Source organism: Gambusia affinis, linkage group LG04 (genome assembly GCF_019740435.1).
Source record: "Gambusia affinis linkage group LG04, SWU_Gaff_1.0, whole genome shotgun sequence".
NCBI lineage: Eukaryota > Metazoa > Chordata > Actinopteri > Cyprinodontiformes > Poeciliidae > Gambusia > Gambusia affinis.
This window is the reverse complement of record NC_057871.1, coordinates 13,120,895-13,145,011: the sequence shown is the minus strand read 5'-3', so window position 1 is coordinate 13,145,011 and position 24,117 is coordinate 13,120,895.

Sequence of the window (24,117 nt, the reverse complement as noted above, 5' to 3'; positions counted from 1 at the left end):
AGTATAAAGTTCATAACAGCAAATTAACATTATCTGTATATTTTTTTCTGAGTGTAAAGGATTTGCTGCTATGAGACAGAAAGTGCAGCAGTGATTGATCTTCTGCACAATTACCTGTCCATCTAAATGAGTTTGCATTGACCGCACCACAATATGTTTATGTTGTTCTGTAAAACCACAGTCTGCATTTTCTTCTATGTCATATAATCTCCAAACCTTCCCAGACCATTTTACGTGGTTACACAAAATGGTCTGAAATAAAATAAAATAGTAATTCATATAAATCTGTTATAATAAAGTGTTTATTTAGGTCTGAAGTCATGAAGTCTCTATCCAGCTGGTTCCTGTTTTTCTCTATTCCCCTATGAAACCTCATTTTACAGCGTTTGAAAGAATAATCGATCCTTCTTGACATTTTTCTATGACAACATGACATGCAATTTAAACCAAATATTTATTTCACAATATGCAAGAAAGATACTAAAGAGCCACATTTCTCTATTATTTTACTCACAATATCAAGTTAAAATAACAACTTATTTTACTTTAGAATAATTTAACTTCTTGTTTCAAATTGCATGAACAAAATTTCTGATCTGATGATGAATTTTATTAAAAATCTCAATGAATCAGCTCAGAAACATTTAGCGCTCTTCTATCTCAGGATACAGAATCAAGCTGCTAAGCATTCTGGGAAATAGTTCCCACTCCTGTCTTTTTCTTCTTTCAGTTTTTTTAAGTGTTAACCTAAATTTATTCAACTCTTGGAGGTTTGACAAAATTAATAAAAAGTTAACACAACTTACTGCTGTAAGTTTATCTTTCACAAACTCACATTTAGGTTCAAAATCTAAAACTGGATAAATTTGTTTGACTTAAAGACTAGAAGATAGTCGACACAACTAACTCAACATAGCTCAAATGTTTTACAGTGTAGAAATTCATTTATGCGTTCATCTTTAGTTTAATTAATTACAGCAGCCAGAGCCGGATTTAGAATAATAAGGGCCCCTGGGCTAGAACCAGTTTAGGTCCCAAAGAAAAAGCAAAAATGCATTTCATTATTATATTATATTATATTATATTATATTATATTATATTATATTATATTATATTATATTATATTATATTATATTATATTATATTATATTATATTATATTATATTATATTATATTATATTATATATTAATTTTAAGGTGCACAACATCAGCTGGTTTAAAAACATCCCATCTGACATGACTCCATTTTGGTCCCCAAAAATTTTATCTTCAGAATTTTCAAGCATTTTAAGAAAAAATAAAAATAAAATATGGTCTTATAAGTAGGCCTGTTGCAATAAATCAATTAACCAGATGACAAAATAAAACAAACTCGAAGCTTTCTGTTAGTATTATTGGTTGTTTTCTTCCAGCTAGCCTGTTATCTGAAGGAGAGTTTCACTAATACAGAGTTCAGGATCCATTTTATTTCTTTTGGTTGTTTTGTTTGTTTATTTTTGGACGTTTAAGATGTCAAACCCAACAGTGTGTTCACAGGTCTGCCTACAGCGTCAGTCATCCAGCTGCAGCTGATCCAGAACGCTGCTGAAACCATGAAGTGATCGTTAAATAATCTGTAACCAGTGTGTCACCTGGTGGCGCCGTTTCATTCAGGATCTTGGCTCTGCACTGTGGGCGGCTCTTTTCCATCCACGTTTTTAGGAAATCTTAGAAACAGAAGGAGATGAAGGAGCAAAGTCAGTTAAAAATGCAAACCTGTGTCAAACTCGAGGCCCACGGGCCACATCTGGACCACCGCAACTATTTATGTGGCCCTCAAGACTCTAGCAGGGGTGTCGAAATATAAAAGGTTTTGCCTGTTTGCTAAATTAAAAGAAAGGCATCTTGTTTTCACATTCTTTTGGGCTCAGTATAACAAATTTATTATCAGTTATAAGAACAGACTTTAGGGCCACTTTCTTTTGAAATGCTCGCTGTATTTAGCCAATTTTAGTGACTTAAATAGAAGTTGATTTTGCTTCAGCAAAGTCAGTAAAAATCTCTGTTAAACAAGAATCTACTTGTACTAAAAGCTTGGTTATTAAAAAACAAACACTTTGTATTAGAAATAATTTTTCCCATCATGAGAAAATTATGGAAATAATTTCATCCTGATTTAAAAATAAAAGATCAACTTGGCCAAATTTCTATCATTCTCAAACTGCTTTTAGGGCCACACAAACACAGACCACGGGCCACAAATGGCCCCCAGGCCGCACTTTGGGCACCCCTGCTTTGGAACGCCATAAACATCAAATCAGGTTTTTGCATGGTGTCAAATGACAATGTGAAAATATGTTAAATATGTGATTTTAAGATCTACTCATCATATGTTGAGAAAGCTAAGGCAGTTTGTTGAAAGGTGGTTTTAACAATACATTTTGCCATAACCAAAACATCCCTACATTTTTTAATTCACCTTCCAGGTGATTACACTGAAAGACAACAATCTGTTTCCGGTTAGCGAGGGAAACCGACAACCTCTCCGCTCTGCTGAGGCTCAAAGGTTTGGGAAAACGTTGTTTCTGCTGCAGCATCGGTTCCTTTAAAAGCTCTGCTTGCTGCAGAGTTGCTCTGTCTCGGTTTCATCAGCAACACAAGAACGAGATTACATTTCCTGGGAAAATTGATTTAACCCAGAGGTTAATTCTTCAGGTGCAGAAATGAACATGTTCTTTCTTGAAAGAAACAAAACGGAGGATGATCTCTGGACAGAGAAATGGTCTCACATCATTTCGCAAAATAAGCAGAAGAGCAAACGTATTCCTGGAATAGTAGAACAACAGCGCAACTTTACATCTGGTAGTTACCGGTGTTTATAAGACACCACTGATTTTAGTTATGGCTGTTATTCTTTTAAAAACTGTCTGGGATGAAACCTTCATTAGGCTGCACAGTGAAAATGACTCGTAAAGGTCAACTGACACGTGTGATTGACGTTTTTCTAATTAGCTCCTGGTTTCCAGCTCTTGCTCCATTTTTAAATCATTTTCTATTTTTACCCGTGAATACACGGTGCACAACGTATTTCTGCTGCTCCATAAGAAGCATTTTCTGCACCAGATAAAACCTTCGAAAATGTGAAAACAATTTGCACATCAATGCAAAAAAAATCTAAACTTGACTCTGGGCGTTTTTAGATAAATGATGAAACACGCCATTACAAACCAAAACCCGTATACGTGTATTTTTATCCCTCCCGTTTAAACTTGATTTAATTCAGATCATTATAATTAAATTTCTTGGTAATAATTTCTTTACTGAACGTCTCATATTCAGATGAGGGGAAAGTACTCAAAAAATAAGAGTAGCATCACTTTAAACTTATTTTTACTCAAGTAAAAATAAAAAGTGGCCGTCCAAGAAATTACTTAAGTAAAAGTAGAAAAGTATTTGGTAAAACGTTTACTCAAGTACTGAGTAACTGATTAAATAATTAATCATTTAATATTTAAAAATTGTGTCATCAGATGGACCAAAATATAACGCTAAGTAGAAATTGTGGTGTTTTCCATCCATCCATCCATTTTCTTACACCCTTCTTCCCTAATGGGGTCGGGAGGGTTGCTGGTTCCTATCTCCAGCTGCGTCCCGGGCGAGAGGCGGGGTTCACCCTGGACAGGTCGCCAATCTGTCGCAGATTGTGGTGTTTTAAGAACAAAAATTACAATAATTCATATAAGTAACAAAAAAATATCAAATTCAGGCAAAATAAATTTTTTCCAGGTCAGTTTCTTTCAACCAAAAACTTGTGAAACTTTAACAAAAACTGCAGGTGTGTGTCTGTGTTTGGGGGATTTTTGGTTAAAACATGTTTATTCATTCAGTGAGTAGAAAATCCTGAAGTATTACAAAAGTAAGAGTAGATTTACTTCATAAAAAAATTGCTCAAGCAAAAACAAAAAATACATTGTAGTAAAAATTATTTTTTCAACAGTTACTCAAATAAATGTAACTAGTTTCTACCAAACTCTGTTCGTATATCACAACAGAAGTGACATTTCTAGCTTGATAAAAGTCGTTGTTATGAAAATTGCTTTTTGTGTCGCCTGGCCCTTTAAAGCCGATAAAAACAGGAACCCAAAATTATCAATCTGAGTCTGTCGTTCTGACTGCAGCTGCAGGCAGGAGAGCGTCGCATCAGCGTTTAGTATTTCCCACCTTCTAGTTGGTTAAGAACAGCATCATGTTCTCCAAGCGACAAAACACTCACAATGAGGCTCATTAACATAGAACATCCAAAACATTTCGCCGAAATCCAGGCCTGTTTTTTAAAAAAACACACACAGTGATCTTGGATCCCGTTCAGGTCCTAAACGAGGATGTTTTTCACGTCTCATAATTGCTTTGTTGCTCCAAAGATGCACTGAGGTAACGATCCGGGGTCAGAGTCGGCCTGGGGGGATCAGGGTGTGTGTGAGGCAATAGGAGCTCTTAGAAAATGACTCATGCTGTTATCTCATCACACGCTGACACAAACAGATCTACACGTAAAATATGCCACCACCCGATGATGACCAATGCTGAAGCCGACTTTGAAAAGGAAAAGGTCAACAGATTGGGGGAAGTCAAACCAGCTCATGTCAGGACTCTGGGTTTTTGGGTTTGGTTTTGATCTTATGTAGCGTTTTGTTTTAGCTCACTTTAGCTTAGCTCTTCATGCTAATTTTAGTTCTTATTTGGATGTGACTTGCTTTCCTCTTTTCAGCCCCCTGTAGTATTTCTAACTATGTTTACTTTTCATCCTAGTTTCAGTTATTCTTAGATGTCTGAGTTTATGTATATCTTTCTTCATTCATTCTAGCTAAGTTAATTATTTGGTCCTTCTAGTTATCCCTTATTTCAGTCTCCCTGTAGTGTTTCTAGTAATGTTTATTTCTTAGTTACTTCATCACTCTAGGTTCAGTTATTTCTTACATGCCTGAGTCTAGCTATACCTTTCTTTAGTGGTTCCAGTTAAGCTATTTAGTCCTTTCTAGCTTTTCTTGTCTGGTTACTTTAGTTTTGTTATGTCTGCATTCATGCCCATCTTCCTTTAGTTGTTATTATTGGTTAATTTGTTTAGGTTTGTTTGTTTTTTCCTCATGTATTTTTCTCTTCTAGTTTATCAGGTTTTCTTTAATGTTAGTGTTTCTTTAGTTTTAGAAGTACTTCCAGCTGCCTGGTGTTTCCTCCCTCTTGTTTTCCCCAGTATTTCTCCTCGCCCCTCCTGTGCCAAATACTCACACCTGCAATCAATCATATCATCTAGTGCGGTCCATTGGTCCAGTTGCCACCTCCCAGTATATAAGCTCCTCTATCCCAGTCACTACTGGCCAGTCTGCCTTGTTACCCTGCTGGTCCCTTATGCTTGTTATGTCTCTTAAGCTCCTTAGAATTGCCTTGTGTCTCAGTTTTGTGTTCCCCTTGGATGTTCATTTTGTTGTACGTAGAACTCTGATTTTGTTCTTTAAATATTCACTACGTTTTTACCTGCTGCTTTTGTGTCCACCACACCACATCATGACAGTTTGAGCTTTTCCTGAAGCAGCAGGTGAGTCGAGCTCAGTTTCATTTTGAAGATCATGAATGCTCTTAAAAGGCCGGTTGTGCCAGAGACTGTTGCTAAAATCAGTTAACAGACTGTTAAAATGTAAATCAATTCTTAACATTAAATAATATTGAACATCTTTTCAGTCCCTCCAGGATTTTGTGATTGTTTTGGGGATTTAATGCAATAAAAATCAAAGTGTTTGTGGTACTAATTAAGAAATATTTGCTTCTATGTATGATGGGAAATGTGACTTTTTATTACTCGTTATGGATTATAACTTAACATCATGTTAGGCAGAGGCAGCTGTTTCGTAGAAGTAAGAAACAAATCCACCTGCAAGTGGGAGCAAAACGATCCAACCTGGATCCAAAATTTTTCACCATTTTTGCCAAAAATCTGCAGTAAAATTGTAATTATGAATTAGCGTGAAAAAGTGGAGGGATTTGTTGATTTTTGTGTGAATTTCCACGATAATTTGGAGGAAAGTGGAGTGACTGATGTAATTTGATAGTAAAACTGCTTTGATTTGATTGATAAAATAATATTGAAGCACACTGTTCTCTTGACGGTTCTATTTATAAGTTTAAAGAGTTATGGCAGGCCAGATTTGGCCCCCGGGTCTTGAGTTTGAATTTCAGGCTCTGTGTTCAAACTGGACAGAATGTTATTTACACACAGAGTTTGATACAAATTACATTTACTTGAGTAATTTCTTGGGAAAAAAAATTACTTTTAGGAGTATTTTTACTATGCTGTACTTTTTACTTTTACTTAAGTAACTTTATTATGACGTATCACCAGAGCCGGTCCAAGGCATGTGTGAGCTAAGTGGCTGATTAGGGACCCAACATCAAAATTAGCCCCTCTGGAATAACATTTATTTTATTTTCCAATGATAGATTGCAGGTTTTACACATCTCTTCCAAATTAAAAAAAATGTATATCAAACTTGTTTACTGTAAATTAAGTGTTTGTCTGCTGCTAATACTTTCAAATAGTTAAATTAAAATGCCACACTTAAACAGCACTCTGTCTTTCAAGATGGGAATTAATTAGAGCATCATTGCTTGTTTGCTTCTCCTGTAAGGTTGAAATCAGCAGCGATAACACCGGTATGATGTAAGCTAAACAACAATAATAAGTATGTAGCCTAATAATAATAATTTCTGCTTCTGGACATTAGACTTTACAATCCCCCAGTAACTTAAATCTAATTTTCTGTTTGCACTCATTTGTAGATGAACATATTTGCATGTAAATGCTTATTTATTCATTTTTTTGTATTCAGTTATACTGAATTACTTGCGTCACTCTCAGGTTTACATATATATTATTAACTTTATCTCTTATGGTTGTATTTGTATTATTAATGTTTAACACCTCCCCCCTTTGGGGATCTATGAAGTATATTCTGTTTTACTGTTACACACACAGTTTAGCCTAAAAATGTTAACACGTCTGGTGTCGACTTGTTGGTGTTAAAATTTGCTCAGGGCCCCAGAAAGTCTTGGGCCGGCCCTGAATATCACCGCTCTTAATTTCTGGATTCTCTGCTCACTGTGCTTTACTTCACTGAACGAAGAGCAAATTTGTTTCAACCAAATATTCACCAGAAACCTGCAGTTTTTGTTTCTTTTGCTCAACTTTATTCTGTAATTACGTTTTTTTTTTTTCTATTAATTATTTTCAATTTGGTCTTTAATATATGAACATTTCCACATAACTTTATGTTTTTGGTCCTAATAATGAGGCAATTTTAAAATATGGAATGTTTTGATAGCCTTTCTACCAAATACTTTTTTTATTCTTGAGTAATTTCTTGGACGGACATTTCTACTGTCGAGTAAAATTTTTGGATTCTCTAAACCTCTACACACATTTCCTTTAATCCCAAACTTGTGAAAATGCTTTCCAGAGTTCATACGCTGTTTTATTTTAGATATTGTTTTATTTCTTCGTTTTCTCAGACTGAGCTGCGTTTGTGACTCTGTCGCCTGAAGTGGGCCTGATCCATTTAACACGATAAGGATAAATCCTAATTACGTTAATTTATTTAGTTCATTAACCTCTGGATGTGAACCACTATCTGTAGAAAAAGAGAAATTAATGTGATTTTTTTTTTTCTTTGCAATTTTTTTTTTTTTTTTTCTTGATTTACTTTATGAACAGCCTGATGTTCCTCTTATGTGTTTTCTGAGTAAAATATTTGGAGCTGCTTTGGTTTAATTATGAAACATAACAAGAGATTTCTTTTTGTAAAGAAGGTGATCTTCTTACTTTTGGGTTTCAGATTTGATTCATATTTAGCACTTGATCAGGTCAGACACATTTAGTTTTTGGCTATTGGATTTCTTCCATTTATTGCCCTTGGACTGATTTCATGTGGCTTCCATCTGATTTATTTTAAATCAGAGTAAAATTGTCACTCAGTTGGTCTTGATGCAATGGAAAATGTTAAGTACAACACAAAGTATTTGTCATTTTTCAACCAAACTGTTGTAAGAAGTAGAACCAGGTCTATCCTGAGACTTTAACTGAATTTGTTAATTTGATTTGTTGAACGTGGCTAAAAATAACAAGTGTTTCAAAACAAAGTGACCCAAATCTTGTTTTTATAATTGAGAATAAATTTGTTCAAACAAGGACAAAATAATGTGAAAACTACATTATTTTCTTATAGTATAGAAAATGTGTAAAATCCTAGTTGGAATAAGACCCTTTCCTACAAGGTAAATAAATAAATTTGTCTACTTTATTTTCTTGTGCCTAGTTTTTTATTTTGTAATTTGGATGTGATGATTTGGACACCCCTGCTGTAAACAATTGTCAGTTTTCCTCTTATGCTTCGTTTGAACGTGTTTAAACTGCAACAGCACAGAGATGTGATTTTTATCCCAAACCTTCCTTTGTCTCGACTTTGCAAAATTGTTAATAAAAAAATGTACCGTATAAGCCGCTACTTTTCCCCCCACGGTTTGAACCATGCGGCTTACATCCGGTGTGGCTTTTCTGTGGATTTTTCTTCAACCACCAGGGGGCTCTTTAGCAGGAAGTGATTTATTGGAAGTCAAAATTGGAAATCAAAGAAGAAAGCGCTAATTTTCATCTAGTTCAAGGACATGCTAGCAGCAGAGACGACGGAGAAATTTCTTCAAACTCATCATGGAAACCACTAGAAGAAGTTCACATTGTGATGATGCAGCTTTCAAGTTGAAGACGTTGATCTGGCAGTACAGGAGGGAAATGGAGCCTCTGCATGTCAGCTTGAGGTGAACAAAACCATGGTTCGGTGTTGAAGACGGAGGGCTGCGACCTTGATTAAACCGAGAGGAGATACCAGCGGATTTTAGCCCGGTGCGGCTTACATATGTATGTACCCAGTTTTAAAGATAAAACATGATGTGGCTTATAGTAAGGTGCGCTTTATAGTCCGGAAAATACGGTAACATTGACAGTTCTAAACACAAGTCGTTGTTCCGGTTTACGTCCAATAAAGAGGTTTTAGGTAGGACTCTGAGATAAATTGATTTTATGATTAAAATTTATAATTTTATAGAATATGGGGGTTTTGAAGATTTAATTTATGGACAATATGGATTTTTTTTCCAACAATTCATAGTTCAGGGTGATATCAGAACACATAGGGCGGCCATTTTAAATGACAAGCGTACTGTACAGCTACCATTTATTTTTTACAACTTCTATTTATTTGGATTGTGGTCAAATTTAGGCTAAGATTTTTATTTTTAAATTGAGAATAAAGTCAATATTACATGAATAAAGTAGTAATGTTATAAGAACTTTAACACAAGAAATAGCAAAAAAAAAACAAAAACAAAAACGATCCGAGCTTTGTTCTCATTGAAACAACTTTTTCTTTTAATTCTATGACTTTTTTTCTGGTAAACTTGTCTTTATTCTGCTTATTTTAGAACTATATTGCTGTAATTACACAAAAAAATATTATAGTCTGTCCCTCATACTCTGCCGTAAAACTCTCAGAAAGGATGATTGAAGTAAAAGCCAAGAAAAAAAAATGTATTTAAATCTGATCTGGAGATAATTGGAGGTATTATTTTGAAGTTGCACCGCCAAGCCCTTGGTTGTAGGCTAACACCATGTTGAATTGTGATTTTGATTGATTGAAAAACATAATTAATGTGCAACTTGGATTAAAATTTTAAGATTTGCTACCGAAAAGTGCGGGGAAGAAACCAAGCAGCCACTCACGTTTTGCCTCGGCTGAAGAGACGCTGGCGCAGTAAAAAGGCCAAAGTGGAGAGAACCATGATGGTGGTGCACATGGTTCTCGAAACCTTCCTGCTGCTTCAACACAAACCATCCATGCTGCAAACAATCCAAACTGCAGAGGCGACGACTGTTCCTGTCAGCAGTTGTTTGTCTTTCCTCTGTCCTGCTGCTTGGATCAGGAGCACTGCAGGATTAGCAGATTATACAGCCTAAGCTACAGTGTGGTGTGTGAGCATCCATCACTCACAGTTTGCATGTTCAGAGTCTTTAATCAACATCTTCACCTGTTGATTGCTCCTTGTTACAGTAATGAGCCGCCTACTGCTCTGGCTCAGCCAACCCACACGTTTAGTTTAAGACTTTCATCCTGATTTCATGTGTTCACAACTTCTTCTGATAAGGATTTTATGAGACTTTTTGGGCAAATGTGGTGCAGTAAAGGTTTGTGGATATCACATTAAGACAGTTTCCTCAAACTTTTTCATGCCTAGGACCACTTAAAGTAAGGTCTTTTTATTTATGTAGCACATCTTCAGCAAAAAGGCAGTTTAACAGGCTTTCAATGAATTAGAAGGAAATACAAAAAAATAAACCAAAGACAAAAAGGTAAAAGAATAAAACTACATAATACAAAAAAGTTGTTTCAATGAAAACAAAGCTTGGATAGTTTTTTTTTGTTTTTTGTATTGACATCCTCATAACAGTACTACTTTATTCATGTGATATTGTGACTTCATCCTCATAATTTAAAAATAAGAAAAATCTTAGCATGACACTTGTATTCCAACCTCAATTCAAATATCAAATAAATAGAACTTGGATTCTTGTTCTGATAAAACAAAATTTTGGTTCTCCAGGTCTGATTCTTGTTCTGGGTTGTTAAATATTTTCTATGTTTGTTCTACGTTTGTAAACTAACGGGAGTTTTTCTGCGTCTTGCTCCTGTATTAAAAGCATAACGCTGAACAGTTTATAAAAGTAATAAACTAATAATTTTTCTGTGTTAAATAAACACTCACAGACCAACTTGAAATTTCCCCACAATAACGCGACATTTTAACATAATGAAAATATTCGTCTCTGTACTCCTTGTCTTTGTTCCTCCAGACGTGAAGGTGGCGCTGTTTTGTAAATGTGGCACGCTGCTTCTTCAATCTTGAACACTGAGTGCATTATGTCTTCATTTGGAGTCATTTGTGAGCTTTTGATCTGATCTTTTAGTAATTTTGCTCCATATTCTCTCCATTTAAAAATGCTTCACTGCACAAACACAAAATGTTACCACATAGTTTTGGTCGAGTTTATTGTGCGAATATCTTGGTACACTTGAGACAAAACTAACTACCGAAATAAGTAACTTTTCAGAATGATATAAGAGCTTGCTAAAGTCAATAATTCCTTAATATTGACTTTAAAAAGTGCTTGTTCCACTGGTAGATCATTTCACTTATAACAAGATATTTTCCCCACGTTTTAGTGAAATAATTTGCCAAACTAGTGATTTTCATCAATATTAAGAAATTATTGACTTTAAACAATATGCTATATCTTGCTGAGAAGTTACCTGTAAGTTAGTTTTGTCTTATTTCTAGTGTAATAAGATATTTGCACTAGAAACTAGACCAAAAATGGTGAGATTTTGTATTTCTGCAGTTTTACTGGCTTAATCCTTTCCATGTTTATAGAAGTTAATTTCTTTGTTTTTGTAATCTGCTTTTGAATTTCTTCAGATGTGGCTGCAACGTGTTGCTTTTTGAGATCTTGTAGTTCATTTCATGTTGTTTTGATCTGAGGAGTGACATTGAACCAAAATATAAGAATAAACACAGTTTCGCTTTTCACAGAGTGTCAGACAGGTTTAAACTGATTTAAAAATATTGTCTTCAAGTTTGTTCAATTTTAAACATTTTACAAAAACCAAAGAATTATTCTATAGAACAAATATATTTTCGCATCACTTTAAACTTTATGCAGAGACTCTCAGAATTACTCTCTTACCGCTTTGAGCCATTGGTGTTTACAAAACACTGTGAATCTTCAGCCCTAATTGTCAGGAATCTCTTAGTGTCTCTCCACTGACACAAAGTTTGAATAATTGGAGATTTTTCCAATTAGGTGGCATGAGTTTGTCCCAAAGCTGCAGATGAGATGCACAGCCACATCGCTGCAACTTGACATTCCCTGAAGCCCTCCATGTGAGTGTCTGTCTGCATGCGCTGTGCAGATTCGCTCACTAACGTTGTGACGGATTTCAGAGGATCCACGTCTCGCTGCCCAGAAGAAATATAACCCGAGTCCAACAGGACGGGTAAAGATCTGATGTGTGAGTATTTATAGGCATCCTGATTATGCTGTCAGGGTGTTTGTTCCCATTCAGAGGTCATCAAAGTGGATCTGGAAGTGTAAAAAAGGTTTAACTGGCTTACTGAGTAATGAAAATAAGAAAAGACTGTCGATGAGAAGAAACAGAATCAATCCGCTGCTCCGCAGACTGTCGCCTAAACGGGATGAGTTGTGATCCTGCGTGAAGAACATCGAAATGCGTCGGCCAGGAAATGTTTGGTGTCTTTCCACAACTATGATGCTGCTGATCTGAGCTGCTCTGATCTAAAGGGTCACTGTAAAACACTAGAGCTGCATTTAGTTGTGTCAACTATCTTCTACTCTTTAAGTCAAATAAATTTATCCAGTTTTAGATTTTGAACCTAAATGTGAGTTTGTGAAAGATAAACTTACAGCAGTAACTTTTTATTAATATTGTCAAAGCCTCCAAGATTTGACACTTAAAAAACTGAAAGAAGAAAAAGACAGGAGTGGGAACTATTTCCCAGAATGCTTAGCGGCTTGTTTCTGTATCCTGAGGTGGAAGAGCGTTACATTGATCTGACTCTTGTGTTTTATTAAGGAAAATGTTTATTTTAAAGCTTGAGGATAATGTTCTGTTCACACTAAATGTTTCTGAGCTGAATTCATTGAGATGTTTAATAAAATTCATCATCAGATCAGAAATTTTGTTCATGCAATTTGAAACAAGAATTTAAATTATTTTAAAGTAAAATAAGTTGTTATTTTAACTTGATAATGTGAGTAAAATAACAGAGAAATGTGTCTCTTTAACCAGGTGAAGACAGTTTTCTTCTTACATATTGTGAAATTATTATTTGATTTAAATTGCAGAATTAAGTTAAAACTCACAATTCAAGATTAATGAACTTATAAAACAATATTTAGAAAACTTGTCTCTTGTTTTTAAATCAAATTCATATATTTAATTTCTGAGTTAAAACCAAAACAATTTTCTTGTTGAGTTAAATTGCATTTTCAAGGTAACACGTGGACTTTCATTTTCACGTTTAACCGCCTTCAAATGTTTTACAGTGTAGTAATTAAGAAGCAATCATTAAGAAGAAGAAGAGTGGAGCGGATTCCATTGTGGGACTAATAGTTCTTATGGCCGGAGGCACAGCGTTATAAAATTAATTACATTTCATAGAAAAAATACGTGACATAGTAGCTGCATTTGCTTTACAAATATGGGAAAAACTTTGTTGGTACTCCGCTAATGTAAAATGAATTAAATATGAAAATAATTACCCATCAAATCAGTTTGTTTCTAAAAAAATATGCTGAGCCATGAAGATCCTCCTCCTTCATCTTTTCAGTTGCTGATCATGTGACTCATGATGGAAAAAAGTGTTTTATGAAAAACTCTAATCTTGACAAAATCCAAAAACCTCATCCTATTGCAAATTAATTTTTTTATTTTTGTCATAGTTAAGTAAAATTTAAGGAAATGTATTTTTTTAATTCCAATTTGAACTATTATTTGGTCAATAAACAGCTGGTTTCTCATTTTTCTCCACTTAAAGGCCAAAATGTGGAAGCTGTTTTCATTCAAATCCTGTTTGGGGTTTCAGACGACACTTTGTTTACTCCATTAGTTTGTGTTTCTGTTTATTCAGCGTCTGACCGATGTTTACGTTGGTCACACAGCACACTGACAGCATGCGGTGCTTTTGGACCGAGATGAGAACCTGCCTGTTTGAACACAAAGCTTGTAAAGAGAAACAGGAAAACATGAGGACACAATATACACAAAATGTGTAAAAACAGCTGCAGTGGACTGTGTAGATTGTTTCCTCTGGATTTCACTTTAGTGAAACTATTTAAACTTTAAATTTGCACAGCTTTGAGGACGCCTCGCTGATTACCAGCATCAGACATTGGATGTTAGTCTGAGGGAGCTTCATAAGCAGCTGTAATAAACAGGCTGAGACACACAGAGGTAATTTATAATCATTTGTGTCAGACTATATCTAGAACACCTGGCGAGTCACAGAAACCCTCAGCACCTGCTCACAAAAACCAATTAATGAGGGAATTTATACACAATTTTTATTATGGAAAGTTCATTTACAATCAGTGGAGAGACAGGAGATGGAGAGTACAGCCTTTCTAAAATATGAGATCTTTCACTCTTGACAACGCAAACTTTGATATATTTTGTTTGATTTTTATGTGATAGACCAACACAAAGTCGATTGTATTGTGAAGAGGAAAGAAAAAGCAGACTTTTCAATGAGAAATGTGAAAAATAAAATAATTTATAGAATCATCTAAGGCTGCCATTACAGTTATACCTCTGTTGGTGTCTGTCTCCATCTGGATGGCAAAACCTTTTACCAATTTATCTTTGTAAAAGAAGTCAAAGTCAGTCAGATTGAGTGGAGAGTTTCTGTGTATTAAAGGTACATTCACACCAGCCCCGTTTAGGCCGCTTTAATTAAATTTGAGTTTGTTTGTTTAGAAAGTTTGTTTGGGAAGGTGTGAACGTGTAACGGACTACAAAAACAAACTCTAGTCCGCCTACAAATTTAAGTATCGGTTCGGCTGCAACGAACTCTGATGTGGTAAGGAAAAGGTGTATGGGGAAATTTTTGTGCCATTATTCGAGAGCATACGTTTTCAGTCTGAAAGCAGTACAACACTTTACCGCTATTGGCTGAGAGGTTGCCAGGCGACGGAACTTTTTAGTTCCAAGTGAGAGCAGAAAATGTTTTGCAAGCAAGCAGAGACACGTCTTGAGCACAAGGGAAAAGTTTTGAGAAAGCACAGTGAATATTTGAAAGAGAGAAATTTTGAGTTCAAGCATTACAAGTTTTGAGAAGAAAGACATAAAGTCCTGCTTTCAAAATGAAAATGTAAGCATAAATATTAGACGTTTTGAGAACAAAATGCATGTCATCCTGCTTTCAGACTGAAAATATGTGCTTTCGAATTATGGCACAAAAATTTCCCCATAAAAGTGGACCAGAGACCGCTCAAAAAGCAGGAAGCGGAATATGGTGCGGTGCATTCTGGGTAATGGCTTGCTTTTTGTTTTACCAAAGATAAAGAAAGAAATCCCCCATTTCTCTATTTTTATTTACACTTTCTGAACAAGGAGGTTGTGCTCAGTGTCTTTAGAGGTTTTTGTGTCGTTTCCTTTAGTGGCTCTGGATGGAGCGCCACCACAGATGAGGAGGGGAATAGGTTTTCCTATTAGCTTGGTTTGTTTGACAGTGGAATGTGAAAGCGAACCACACCACCTCAAAATGTAACAAATGTTGCAACTTTTGCCACAAATTCACAATGTTTCAGTCTAAATTATTCCTTTGTAGCTCTGGCTGTACGTTAAAATGGTTTTTAGTCTCATCTTGTTGCAACAGCTAACAGGTTTTTTTTCAGGATTATTCTTTCCTTTCTAAAAAAACTCCATCTTCTTGTTGGAGGGAAGGTGCGTCCTGATGTGCCACCATCCTCAGCTGACTCTGTAAATGTTTGAGCTTGTTCAGGTGTGTTTGGGCATCATGCAGCTGTTTCCTGAAAATGACTATAAGAAAATGTGTCGCCATGGTGACACGTCGTGTCAACCCTCTAGTTTCTGAACCTCGTGATGTTGTTTACCTGTTTCGCTCGGTTTCTATTATCGCGCCAGGCGCCGGAGAAGTAACATTGATTTCTGGAGCGTTGCTTCGATTCGCACCAGATGATAGAGACATTTTCAGCCCAGCTACAACAGATTAAGCAAAACATGTTTTATTTTCTTTATCAGGACTTCAAACTACCACCCTGCTCAGACTAAACCACGAGTTTCTCCAGCGCTTGGTATTAAAGTTTGTGAATAAATTACTTTTTGTCTTCTTCCCTGCGTGAACCTCCCACTGGAGCCCCAGAAAGAGTCTCGCCTGAAGCGTCAAACGGTGAACAGACAACCATTAATCATTGATTAAGAACATTTACATCTCGTTCCTTTTAATTATTTCTTCTCAAATCAGCGGGGCTGCTACACAGAGTGTCTGAGCCGAGCAGAAGCAGACTGGAGACGTGCTGAGCTGGGTTATCTGGGTCAAGTTCACGTTTGGCAGAGGAAATGAGATTTTAAGAGCAGTATGTGACTGGAAAGACAGAAAAAATGTTGCTTGTAGTCAGAAAGCAGAATCCTTTTAACATCAAGAGATAAAAAATGAAAGCCATTGTGTTGAGTGTGTGCCATTAGAGCAATGCAGAACATTTACAGATCGGTGCTGCAGCTTCACAGGAGGCCAAAAAATTGATTTTGAAATGCTTGTGGTTTATCAGAGGCTGACTGGCTCAGGGTAAAACCTCATTCTTGATCTCCTGCGATGTTCTGAGCTGTTCAGCAGACCATGACAAACTCTAACACTGTCTAAATTACGCCCTGAAACTTTCTTCTGTATATTTGTATTTTGACTTTTTCCTTCACTTTCTACCCTCCTCAGCTGTGACCCATAATAGTTATGTAAAATTTTGATTGCTGAAGCAACTAAATGCAAGTAGATTCTACCCAATACTCACAATATTTCTGTAAAATGATACATTATTGTTTTTTTACTTTATCCTGTGTTACTAAATTGAACATTATTTTATCAACTATAATCACATTATTGGTAATTTAATGTGGTGGAAGTGAAGTGTTATATAAATATATATATATATAAACATGATTTTAGAGTGTTTGTATTTATATTTGGACTACATCTCTGCAAAGTTTATAAAAAATGGCCTTTATATTTGCCATCTCTATACCTATTGTGATCTGAAATTTGAGTTGAAACCAGAAGCTTTAATCCATGCATAAAATGTATCTATAAATAGACACAAAATCGCACCAAGCTGTTCTTGTTTCCGGTCAGTTAGAGTTACCTTATTCACTTCTTTTTGCTAAATGCCAGAATCGCAAGATTTCTTTTAGCCACATATTTTTCTGAACATCTTTAAATGTAGTTTCAAATAATCACTCTCTGAAGCGCAAAAGTGCAAGCTTTCATCCTGTAGAGGGCGATATACAATGTTGCAACACGTCATTGACACACAGTAGGTATCAAGTATCAGCATTGCTGAGTTTAGTTCTTCATTAGATGCTAAATACCATTTTGGCATAGCGTTTTATCATTAGCTCCCACTAAACACCATGTTAGCATGGTGCTTTAGCAGTAGCTACTTCTAAATACCATGTTGGTGTAGTGCTTCACCATTACTTTCTGCTAACTACTGGGTTTATCATTAGCTTCCATTGAATTGGCCTTTGCTAAATGTCATGTTCCTACATTGTTTTAGCATTAGCTTCTGCTTAATACTGGGTTTTATAAGTACTTTAGTGTTAGCTTCCACTACACACCATGTTGGTAAAGTACTCTAGCTTCTGCTAAATATCACGATGCTATATTGCATTAGCTTCTGCTAAATACTATGTTTTATAGAACTTTAGCATTGGCTTCTATTACACACTATGTTGGTATAGCACTTAAACTAGTCTTTATAATCGGTGCTTTAGGGTTAGAGCAAATAGCGGTTTAGTTAGCAATGCCCACAATGCCAGCCAGAATTATTTCGGAAGCTTGTTGATGGTGATGAAGAAACGTAATTAAGGTATAACTTTCTGGGGAGCCTTCAGATAAATATTACCAGGGAGTAATTAATTAATCTGTGTGCATAATTCTGAGTGTTTGTAAACTTTTCTGTAGTCACAGTAAATACAAACTTGTGCTCTCATTTCTAGTTTTTTTTACAATGTCATTGAAGTTGGATTATCATTCCACCCTAGAAAAACAGTGGCTAAAATGCATCTTAAAATTGCAAAAATTAATATAATATTCATGCCTTGAGTGGCTGCTGCTCTTGTCTGCATTGTAAATTGTAATACTTAAATAGTACTTTGTACTTAATCTACTTATTTTTAAAAATAATAATTTATTTCACAAAACTCATCCTCGCTCATTTGTTTTTTATATTGCTTTTTTAGATTAATTATGGATCTGGGGTAAACTGAACCTTCAGAAATAAATTATTCTGAGTCTGTCCCCTGAAGAAGAACATCAGGAAAAAAAGCATTTTCAAAAACAAACTAGCTGCTTCATGTTTCTGCATAATTTACATAGCAAAACTATCAACCAGAGTATCTTTTATCCAAGCAATGATTTCTCTGTGATAAAAGCAAAACTTCACAGGCGGTCCATCTTAAAATGCAGAATAAATTCTTTATCTTTTCTTGAAAAGGTTTCCCTACAATGTGTTTTCCTCCAGGTAATAAACAGTCACCTTTACTGTTTTACTAATTTGTTTTTATGCTCAAAAATACTTAATTTAATTATTGCCTGGAAAAAGGGTAAGTGGTATTTCTGATCGACCATAAATGCGCAGGGAAAAGTACAATGCGAGGCCGAAAGTGCCACTACACACTGATAGGGGGCAGTGCTGAGCATCGGAGGCTTTTCTTCTACGAATTGAAAAGATTTTGACCGGAAAAACAAAAAATGCAATCCTCCTTGGCGGTCTTTTCCATTGACGCGACCACAATTAACAATGAGGTTAAACTTTTACAACAGAGTGACGGAAATGGGTAGATGCATGGATTTCATGTATAAATAAAGGTAAGATCTTAAACAATTTAAAATTTTGTTTTTAAAAAAAAGAGACAGTAGCCAAATAAAATAAAAAAGCTAATTTGATATCATGAATTATTTTTCTTTCTTGATTATCATATTGTTGAGCAGGATTAATAATTAGAAACCTTTAAAACTGTTTGAATTAACGTCAAAATGGAAATGTTGGCTTGCATTTTCAGTTTTATATTTTTACCCAACAATTCTGATTTACCGGTACACTTGCGGTTCAGATCAAGAGAAAAACACCAAGTCGTAATCTGATTGCAGTAGTCTTAATTAATTAATTTCTTTCCTGTCTTTCTTTCTTTCTTCCTGTCTGTCTTGTGGCTAGTTAATTGCACTGGATTTTATCTGTTGCTATCAGTGTAAAGGGAGTTAAATACAAATGCACACCTTATTTTTGCTAGTAAAAATAAAAGATTAAAAATCAGGAACCCATTTGGTTTTAACATAACATAATAAAGTACATCTGGAATAATCAATATTAACCATTTATAGTAAGCTGATGTTGACTTTTAAAGACAGAGACAGAATAAACTTAACAAGCAAAGTTTATTGGGTTTTTTTGTTTGTTTTTTTTTCACGGCGTGTGTGAAGGTACAAGTCTGCAAACATGCTCAAACACCACAAAGCCACTGCAGTCGCTTCCACCGACAGCGCAGGATACATTAAAATAAACAATATTCAAATACATAGAACCCTTCTAAAGAGATAGTATTTAGAAAAATATAAAGTCCCAACTTTTCAACTGAAAATAGCTGAATAGAAAAATACACTGTGAAAGAACTTTATGAGCAAATGATGTACATTTGTTTTACCTAAAGTGTGTGAGCTGGTTCGGAGGTACTCTGGTAAGGTTAGCTTGACTAATTCCCCCCTAAGGGGAAACCTCAGGAGAAAGATGATGCTGGAAGTCGAGCAAAAGAGAGAAGAACCCTTTTATAAGTGAAAACATATTTGTGTTTTATTTGCCTACCGTATGTATTTTTATTCACCTGCCTGACTCATCGTGGTGTGCCTTCATCTTACATGTCCCTAATTAAGTTGAATATCTTTTTTTAGAGGAGTCTGTTAACATCTGCCAACATAAGCTGTGGGTTTAATTACTGTTCTAATCTTTTCTCCTCAAAATATGTTTCTTATACTGGTCCACAGCACAAGAAATATCAGTTTACAGCATATGTAAAAGTGGGATGTGGCTTTTAGGGTGCATTCACACCAAACCTGTTTAGTCCACTTTTACCAAACTGGTTTGTTTGTCTACAGGGTCCAGTTCGTTCGGGGATGTGTGAATCAAACTCTGATGCAAACACTAGATCGCCAAAAGCCTGGGTCTCTGTTCGGTTGAGGTGAACTCCAGTACAACTCAAATGCATGTGAATGCCAAGCAGACCAGAGACTGCAGGGCATTCTGGGTAAATACAACCCAAACAAATATGTGAGTTTAGCGCTAGTGGGAGAAATGGCTCTCTGTTTACCAAAGGCGAAAGAGAAACCCTACAGCTGCTAAAATCTGACAGCACTCCATTTTTGTTTACAATTCGTTACGAAGGAAGTTGCACTCAGTTTCTTCTTCAGAGGTTTTCCTGTTGTTTTCTTGAGGAGTTCTTGGTGCAGCGCCACCACAGGCCAGGGAAGGAACAGATTTTTCAAAGTGTTTGGTTTGTTTGACACAATGCAGTGTGAAAGTGAACCGCAGCAGATGAAAATATAACAAATGTTGCAGCTTTGGTCCTTAATCGAACAGAGTCTACCGGACTATCAGGAATGAAAACACCTTTAAACGACTGTTTGTGTGTTTTAGCAATGCTTGAAAACCACCGTGGAAATGTTTCTGTTTTTCCCAAAGTGAGGTCGAAAGAACTGACAAACTGAAGCATCATGGAGGGGCTATTTTTTGAGTTTTGCTTTCAGCCAAGAGAGGAGCCGATTTTATACAATTATCAAAAGACAAGTGCAAAAATTAGAGATCCCACTAACAAGGTTAAATCATCCCAAAAGATTCGGCTGTGTTGAGTTTGGTGATGGATGGATGGATGCTTCAAGCTCGGATCAGTATTAAGGTACATGACTGAGTGCCATGATTAAAAATAATCTAAACCTTTCATCTCTAACACGCACAGTTGAACTGAAGGTTTGACTATTTGGTGGATATTTCTACATGCCTGGCATGTTGTAAAACTGATTGACGGTGTCTGTCCATCAGGATTGAAACTAAAACAAGCCGTTTACAGTAATAACCAACAACAGTGTTACCCGTGGCTGCCAGGGAGATCACTGCCTTTCAGAGAAAAGTAAATATTAGTCCTGGAAATCCATTTCACAGACCTATTAGAATAGAAACCCTCTGCAAAGGTTGGTTTAATTTGAACATTGGCCATTTTGCTCCGTTGCCATGTCAAACCTTTGCACTTTTGTCATTTCGTGCCAACTATTCGTCAGTTCCTACCTCGTTTAGGGATATTCTGTTACCCACTTTGGCGTCTATTTCTTTATATACTTTTCTAAAGATTTTCTGCCTCTAGTGGGCTGTTAGTAACCTGACAGGAAAGGGAGCAGAGGGGTAAGACGTTCCTAAAGTTGTCCAGGACCAGGAGTCGAACCCTGCATGTCTCAGGGCTCCTGAGTTACCACTGAGTCACATGGGGTCCAAAGTTTACTGATTTCATATATATATTTGTTTTCTCTGCCAAATTATAGCTGTTATTGTTTTGACTGTTTAACTTTACCAGTGGTAGTAACTGGAGAAAGAACATATTAACTGCTTTATTTCAGATTTAATGTCTCTGCTGTTTTGATATAAATAGGTATTTACTATTAATGTTTCCCCAGTTGGTCATAGAGGAAATGGGTTAGGGTGAAACTCATTTCCATTTCCCATTTTCAAGTCATTTTAACACTGTGAGTAGGAAAGAAAAGAGAAACCATTTAGACTATCCACTCTGTTGTTTCATGGGATTTTGACTGCATTATCTTTACTGTTGAAGTGGAGCAATTGTTGAGACTATTAGTTCCAATTATGCTCTTTTTTTCCATGGCAATTTAAATGTCACAGTCTGCTGTGAAAATGCTATTTGAATTTGGTTGTATTTCTTCTGTAATAGTAAATCAAGAGAAACTGTAGTGTATATGAAGACAAAAATGTAGATTTAAAGGGAAGAGATGGAAATAATCAGAGTTCCTAGAGCAGGGTGTCAAACTCATTTCTGTTTAGGGCCAAATCAAGATCTTGAATGATCTTAAAAGGCCGGTTGTTCCAGAATTTATTGATACAAACTCTTAAAATATCAATGAATTCTTAAAATTAAATAATATTATTAAACATCTTTTCAGTTCCCCCAGGATTTTGTGATTCTTTTTGATTTTTGATTAGTGCTTGTGGTACTAATTTTGAAATATTTGCAATATTTGCGCCTATTTAAGACGGTAAATGCAACTTTTTATTACTCATTGCATAGATCATGTATTGTATCAAAAAGTCATTTGGATCAAATTAAGGCTGTTTAGTACAAGTAAGAAAGTTTTTGACAATTTGAGAGAATTCTGCAATAAATTCCCAATTATGTATAATGCGAAAAAGTGCAGGGATTTATTGATTTTTGCATGAATTTTCACAATAATCCTGAAAAAAACTGGATGGACTGATTGAAATAATTTGGCAGTAAACAGATAAAAACTGCATTGATTTGATTGATTACATAATTTTTAGTCTCGAGGGCCACATAAAAAGATATGGCGGGCCAGATTTGGCCCACAGGCCTTGAGTTTGACACGTGTCCTCAAGAGTCTGAAAATATGTTAGCATCTTTAAACTTTATTTGCTGAATCACTGTCTACATCATCCCTTCATCCATATTTATATTTTCAGACTTTTTGCATCCATTCTGTCGTCTGTGATCAGTCATACTTCTACCAATTGATCAGTTTATTCATCTATGTATTTGTTAATTTGCTCATCTAGCCATCTTTTTCACCAGATAGTTATTCACGTTTCCATAAAGCATTGAAACAGTGTTTATAATTGCAAACCTTTGTCAGTGGAACCAATGTATTCCCTTTGAATATCAAAAGTTTGTATTTTGAGTTTGTTTGTTTTGTTACCAATTTCCAAAGGAAAAAGTTTGTAAATCCAATTAGAATTTGACTATATTGGAATCATTTTCATCTCAATAAATTCCCATTTTTGTGAATGGCCGACGGTTTGCGGCAGGTTTAAGACCATCTGTCCAGTCATACAGATGTTATGTCATACAGACTGTAGGACTGGTAAAATTGTTTTTACCCTCATTCCCAGCAGAGACAAAAGGAAGCTACAGGAGATAAACGACCCAACGAGGTAAAGAGGAGACTCATTAGCTCCTTATTAATGCCAGATGCTTGTCGGGGTCATGTGGGAGATGTGGGACGTCACCAGAGCAGATGCAAACTCGAGATTCGATCAAATGTCCATCCTAAACAGATTTCCTTGCTGTGCGGAGCTGAACTGAGTGGATCGTGATTCACAGATGGCTACTGATACAGAGCAGGTTGAAGTTGACCAATATAAAGTAAGGTGGGGGAGGCAGCTTGAGCATTTTCATGTATTTGGAAATCACTTTATAAGATAAACCAACCAGAAATCTTAAGTTACAGGCCTCTTTTTTTATGGACCTCTTAAGTGGACTTCTAAGGCCCCTAATGGAGACTTTAAATCCAGGAAGTAAACCCTCTGACAATAATGTAAATATTAACATTGAAGAAAGCGTTTAGTTTGTACATTTGTGAATGTGTGTGATTGCTAAAGTTCTCACTTTCACACTGTTGGTAATTGTATTCTGAAATGACAAGCGAGACAAAAACTCAGAAAAACCTTCAACGCCACAGCATGTCTGCAAGTCACTGAGCTGTAGCTGTAAACAAATGCAGGAGAGTGTCCACATGTGCCCACTGTATACATTTACAAAGAACACTCCAGCAAAGTTAAACAAGACATTTAATAGAGAAAGAGAAAGGGGTGACCGTCCCCTGAACATGAGTAGACTGCACTTGGAGACAATCAACAGTCAGCAGGTCCATGGTCCCGTTAGGAGCTGGAGCTTCAAACACTAACAGCCCACTTCCTGTTTCACTGCGTCATGATGTTTTATTTAAAGGAGCCACTTTTAAAGATGCTTCTTGCAGGTTTTACCAGAGAAAAAGCTCAGCGTTTGGGAACATTTTTATATAGAAACATTGATTTCTATTCTAGTTGTTTCAGTTTAATACAACATTAGCTTAGCAACAGTAGCCATGTGCCATTTAAAGTCTGGATTTTCTTGAAGTGATGTTATCTGTTATTACCAGAAATGGTTTGCTGAATGCAGACTG